This window comes from Cyprinodon variegatus, unplaced genomic scaffold (genome assembly GCF_000732505.1).
Source record: "Cyprinodon variegatus isolate N-32 unplaced genomic scaffold, C_variegatus-1.0 Scaffold3, whole genome shotgun sequence".
In the NCBI taxonomy this organism is placed as follows: Eukaryota; Metazoa; Chordata; class Actinopteri; order Cyprinodontiformes; family Cyprinodontidae; genus Cyprinodon; species Cyprinodon variegatus.
In genome coordinates this window covers 2,933,559-2,940,364 of record NW_015150456.1, presented here as the reverse complement: position 1 = coordinate 2,940,364, position 6,806 = coordinate 2,933,559, and positions in this window count along the sequence as shown.

Here is a 6,806-nt window from a genome sequence, read left to right as displayed (position 1 = left end):
ATTTACTCCAGTAAAAGTTCAAAATTACTTTATTGAAAATGTAGTTTGAGTAAAAGTTACTTAGTTACTTTGAGTTATTTAATGCAAAAAAAAGATGAGTCATGAATAAAATTGAGCACAAGGTGTTTTAATCGAGTTCAAGGCGTATTTCAGTGGACATCCACACCTGCTAAAGATCAGCTGGGATAAAGAACATACTTCCTCACAGCACAAGGACAGTCACAACCTGAACCATAAAGTGCAAACTATTTTCAATCCTACTGTCCAACAGACAACACCATGATAACTAACTTACCGCCACATTTTTTCGTAAATTGGATGTTGATGTTTTAGAAGCTGAAAGCTCCGTTTTTCTGGGCAGGCACATGTTGCACTGCATTATCACATTGTTCCCTTTTGTGCATTTGAAAACAAATAATCCTTCCGAATATGGCCAAGGGTTTTTCTGGCTTTCGTCTCCAGAATATGTTTCCTCTTCAGGCCTTTCCTCATCCATACTCCCTAAGTTGTGATTAGCAACTGCCATTTTCCGTAGCGCAGCACTGGATTATGAGACAATGCAAAGGGTAAATGCAAGGCAGGGCCACATTTAATTTTTTCACCATCAGTATTTTAAGAGTAAAAAGTAAAAATCACATATTTCAAAAACTACTCAGAAAATTACAAATTACTCATAAAAAGTACTCAATTAGAGTAACTTGAGTAAATGTAATTCATTACTTTCCACCGCTGTCAGAGCCACATCACTTTCATTATTATTATACGTAACTTCAGATAGATAAAACTGTATTACCGCAAAGTTCTGGTTATGAGATTGCATAGATGACATACTTTTGAGAGGATCCCATGAAATCATAACACTAACTCTAATCTAAGGTGTCTTCAGACACCTAATCTAATCCAAAGCTTTACCCTGATAAGAAACTGAATCATGTCTAAACGAGGTGTATACATGTATGTGGCTTTATGGTTTTATAGCATGTCTTTTGCTTTGTCTTAAAAAATGGGAAAAGTAAAAAAGTGTGCAGCCTTAAGTCACTGTAACAGTGACTGAATCAGCCACTTCAAAGCTTATACGAGGTGATCACACTTAGAAGATACATAGGAGGGCATGCGTTCTGATTCAGGAGAACAAATCTGAGTAGAAAGCAGTTATTTAATAAAGTAAATGGGAAAATAACAAACAATGTATGAATGTGTTTTATTTTATTTTTGTTAAAACATGGCTCAAAGGCAATGTTTGAATTTCTTTCCTCATTTTTATTGATTTTTTATCTATTAATAATTTTGTCAGATTCAAATGATATCTGTAGCCGTTGTGATTTTTTTTCTTATTTTTTTAAAAACAAAGGATACCAACAATTTTACAGGCAAACATGTGACTGAAACTCTTTTATCTGCAAACCTTTCAATGGGTCTGATCTGTGGCTCCTCATGCCTTCTATTGAACATTCTTACAGAGAATTTCTTTTTACACAACTGATTGCACACATATAGATGTTTGGATTTAGGTGTCCCCCAATATTTAACATGTACAGATATACTGGATTTAAAGCTGTGGTCGCCACTAAATCAATCTTGTATCACTTTTACATTTAGTTGACTTTGTTATTATGTACAGTATATATTTGTTTTAACAGTATTTTATTTTTATTTTTTCAATTCTCTCTTTCTCTAGGTGTAGCAGTGAACATCTATGGTGTTATAAATTCTCTTATTGCCTTTTTTCCCTCTCCTGTGTTCGTCTCTTCCTCTTGCCCCTTTTCACCCCACCTCTCTAGATGCTAGCTGTACACTTTCACTCTCCTTTTTAAAATTTGTCTCGGAGCAGTGGGCTAATAATGTTACCTTCATGCGCCTTGTAGCGGTGGGCCAAGCAAAGCCCATCTCCACAGATTATGCGTAAAAGGTGGGGGTAAAACCTGGACAGGTTGCCAATCTGTTGCAGGCCTTCTTCAACATGTGCATGATAAATTCACAGACTCTTTAGAGTTTTCTGAATATTCAAGTCTGGAAAGGTCTGGTAAAAAAAAATGGAGTTGTAACCCTTAGAGTAATACAAGCTTTTAGAATCTGTCCTAATGAGATGATTTAATGGTTTCTACAGGACTCCTCTACATACCACTCTCAGACATCAGTATTGGCACTGAAGATTAATTTTAAATCATCTTCCACTGTTCTTTCTCTCATAAACAAGATGATTTACTACAGCTGTCACCATTACCAGCACTTTGGGGGCAGACTGAAGATAAGCGCAGAAAATGGATCCTAGGAATGCCCATTCTGGCTAATTGCAAAGAGACCTATGTCTGATGCACACTGTTAACGTGAATCTGTGGAGATTTTTTTTTTTTTTTAATGCTTTGCAGAAAATGTTTCTGGGAGCTTCTAAACCAGAGAAAAGTGCACTACAGCTGAAACGAACTCATACGTTATGAGTTTTAGTTTATGGAGATCTCTAAATGGAACACAATGAGGGTAACAAAGATTTAAACAAAAAATGTGTAGATTCTTCAGCTGATTTACAGAAATTTGGACAAACTTTAGGGCAATTATTTGGAAAAACTTTAAAACAATTATACAAACCAAAAGAACAAATTTAAAAGCTGTAGTTAGTGCTTTTTCTGTATATTAGTTTTTACCTTCTTGTACATTTGCATCCTGTCAAATGTCTGTTTGTTTGCAACTGGTATAACTGGATTACTCTATGTTGCGCTTTAAGTATAAAAAAAAAAAAAAATCGAATGTACAGTGATAAGAAAAGATGAGTAATCTGATAATAGTAGATTTTAAAATTTTGTTTTGTCATTGCATTGTAAAAACCTGCTTCAAACACAGCTACGTAGAGAACAGGTATGTTGGCACCTCTACTGTGTAGTTAGCTATAATTGTGACCCTATGGTGGTACTTTACTGCCAGCATTCAGAAGTAGTTCTTGCTTTCTTGGAAGAGAGAAGCAGAGTGATGTATAGACTTACAAGAGCCATACTGTCACATTTGGGTTGGTGTTTGAGGACCCAAATGAAGAGGCAGAGAGGCAGATGTGAGTTCTTGTAGTTTTAATGAGAGGAAACAGTTTAACAAAGGCAGGAATCCAAAATTCAACTTTATATTTAACACAAACCAAAACCATGGAGACATCAGGGGGAAATAATCACGAGGAGCCAGGGAGAGACGAGGTGAGAGGACAACGGCGACGACAGGACCAGCAACAACAAGGAACCAACCAGGAGTGAGAGCAGAAGGAGAGAATATATAGCTGACAGAGACTAAGGGAGGGCTAACGAGCTGACGAGGAGCAGGTGTGAGAGGAGACAACGAGGGAGCCAAGGGGAAAGGAACAAACACAAGGGCAACAGAGGACAACAGAAAAACACGAGAACTAACATAAATCTAGAAATTACAACAAAAAAGGAATTAAACCAATAAAACTAGGAAACACAATATAACCAAAACCATGACACATACTAATAGGAAAATAATGAGAGATCAACAAAACGGGATAAATGGAGATTTTAAAGAGTGAAATAAGGTTAAAGAGTACATCTCACCTGTCCAAACTTTTATATATTTGCTCCCACTTATGCACAATCTAACCTCATTTAGCCCTTTTGTAGATACACATGTCTGCACATTTTTTCCATGCCAACAGAGGGCTAATCATTCTTCTGGAGGATTTATGCCTGAATCCTCTTGGCAACACATCGAGTTGGAGATAAGGAATTGGCTGCTGGAGGGATTGCAAGAAGTAAACATAAAAAAAAAACACACAAGCAGATTTGAGATTCAGTGTGTAACATCATGTTCTGAGAACACCCCCATCTTTGTGTCTTAGCGCCACTTCAAAAGGTCTCAATACAGGAGAAATGGGTGTTTGGTGCATTTGTATGAATGTCTGAACACACCAGTGGGTGTGCATGCAGAAATCCAAGCCATGGGTTTATGTGTATTTTTATTTGTACACTAAAACATGCTGGAATGTAATCAGTCGGCATTACTGGTATATTTCACTCCATTAGAAATATCAAACAATCATAAATCTTGAGTATGATACAGTAAGAATCAGTTCAATGTGTAAAAGAAATAAAGTTTTTCCCCAATCACTGTATCCTCTATGAGATTGTTAGTTTCACATGTCTATTCATGCATCTATGTGCTAAAAAGAGCCAAAGGAAAGAAAACAGCCTAATTCTGCTTCAGAGCCGCCCACACACTGGGATTCAGACAGGCTACAGTGCAGCCTTTGCTGTCATACCTGCTACATGTTAGCTTCTAACAGTAAGTGTTCATCTATACTGCCACCACATATGAATACTGAGCTCTGAATTTCTGCCTGAAGTCCTGGTTGAATATAATGACTTCCACAGTGGGGTGAGTTTACCATACTCAGCAGATGGTCATAATTTACATCTAAAACAACAGGCTTAACTGCTGCTCCTGGAGGCTGCTGCTCTGGTGACAGAAATGGGCGAAACAGCATCCTTTTCCCCGACTCTCCAGCCATGCCCTGGAGGAAGGAACACAGAGAGTCAATCCTGACCTGCAAACTAACTAATGAGGAGCACGAGCTGAAAGTAGATTCTGTACCTCACTCCTGCAGTAAAGAAGAATTTAGGCTTGTCATCTCCTCAGATATGAATCTAAAGGAAAACTAAGTGAAGTGGAAGCAATGCCTGTTATTTCAAATGGATGCCCAGAAAACAAGCCAAAAGGCTCCACAAATAAATTAATGCCTCACAGTTTAGAGCTAATCATTTTCTCAGAGATAGAATTATGAATAAAAACACAGAATCAAAACAAATTTGAATTATCATATTCATAATTTAATGTATTTCAATCAATAGGGAATTTTTTACAAATGCAAATTATTTGTTTTGAAAAATTAAGAAACAACAAGCTATAAAAAGCTGACAGATGTAGAAAATTATCTAAGTGGTCAGAGCTAATGAAGTTTTAACAAATGATAAAAAAAAATTATATACAGTAAAAATAGATAATTAAATTATAGCCTACTTCAGTCTTAATTATTTTCCTTTAACTGAGCAGACCAAGATAACTTTAAAACTCAGCTAAAGGTCATAAGGCTGTAAATGTTCTACAGGAATAAATTAGTAAAGTACTTTCTCATAACAGAAAATCAGAACAACGAACGACTGATTTGGCTGAAACTTAAACAGAAAAGTGTTTCTAAATGTCTGAAGGAAGAAAAGAAAATACAGAGAAATGCAGAGCATCAGCTCACTTTTCCTATGTAAGTGTGTTCAGGAGAAAAATAAAAAGTCCAAGTGAAAATAGTGGGGCTTTTTCTGTAAAAAAAAAAAAGCTCTGTTTTTGCACCTTGAAACGCTTTAAATTACACTTCATTACTTATATGTATTAAATAACTAGGAGACATGACAACAGTTTTTAATAGAAATTTTATCCATCCATCCATCCATCCATCCATCCATCCATCCATCCATCCATCCATCCATCCATCCATCCATCCATCCTTCTTCTTCCGCTTATCCGGGGTCAGGTCGCAGGGGTAGCAGCTTCAGTAAGGAGGTCCAGAAGTCCCTCTCCCCAGCCACTTGGGCCAGCTCCTCTGGGGGAATCCCAAGGAGGGAAGCAAAAGGCACACAAAAAAGTAAAACCTCTCCAAATATGGGGACACAAAATAAAAAGGCTACGTAGAGTTTTATTTATTTATTTTTTCTCTGAGTTTTGCATAACAGTTAATGTTGTGTTTATAAACCGTCTGACCTTATAATTTATTACAACCCCAAACTTTCCCCTTTCAGGAATTCTGAAACCCAGCAGGGAACAACTGGAAAGACTCTGCAGGAATACTGGTTTAACTGTCCATCGCCAAGCCTGCATGACTACCTTCTCCAGTTCAAAGACAAACTCAGCTTGGTCCATTGAATATTAAAACCTTCAGGGCTTTTTGTTTCAAAGTAAATCCTTAACCTATTGATACCATCTCCAAATCCTACACATAAGTGCAATGTATTTCTGTCATTTTTCGAATATAAGATAGACAACATTTAAGGTATTTTCACAAACTAATACCATTGTTTTAACTTCTCTGGATTATTCTACACTTTCAAGCACTCTGCTTCTATCTCAGCTCTTTCTCATGAACCCAGTGGAGACATCCAAACTCACTGCAGGCCTGCAAAGGTCAGGAAAGCTCTGCTTCACCAGGGACAAAAATGTTATCAGCATAAACAATTGCATCTCCCTTCACTGTTCTACCACAGGGTGTTCCTCAGGGTTCTGTGCTTGGCCCTCTAATCTTCATCTTGTACATGCTACCTCTTGGTTCCCTAAACTGCAGCCAAGGCCTTCACTTTCCCTCATTTGAAATTCACCCTAACTCTGCCTTTCTACTAAATCCAGTATAACTGGACCTTTCTCCACCCTGATCATCTGTCTCACTGAGGTACAATTATGGATGGACTCGAACTACCTCAAACTCAACTGTGACAAGTCAGAAGTCCTCATCATAGGTCCCAAGTCCAAAGTACTGCTTGTCTCTGCCAATCACTCCCCTTCTCACCTGCTGAAATTCACATCCATGCCTTACATCCAGATTTAATAACTAAGACAGTAGTCTTTTAGCCTCGTGAGACCATCCTGATCTCGCGAGCTTTCAAGGTTTCACTAGCATATCAGTCTGGCTACTCTCCGTTAAAGAAAATTTGAAGCCATTCACCAAACGAACGTCCAATCAGCGTTGGCTTTAAGGCGGGTTGAGGTGTGACGCAACGAGAAGCGCGACAGTTCAGTCTAAAGAACATGGCGGCTTCAGCCGATGAAAC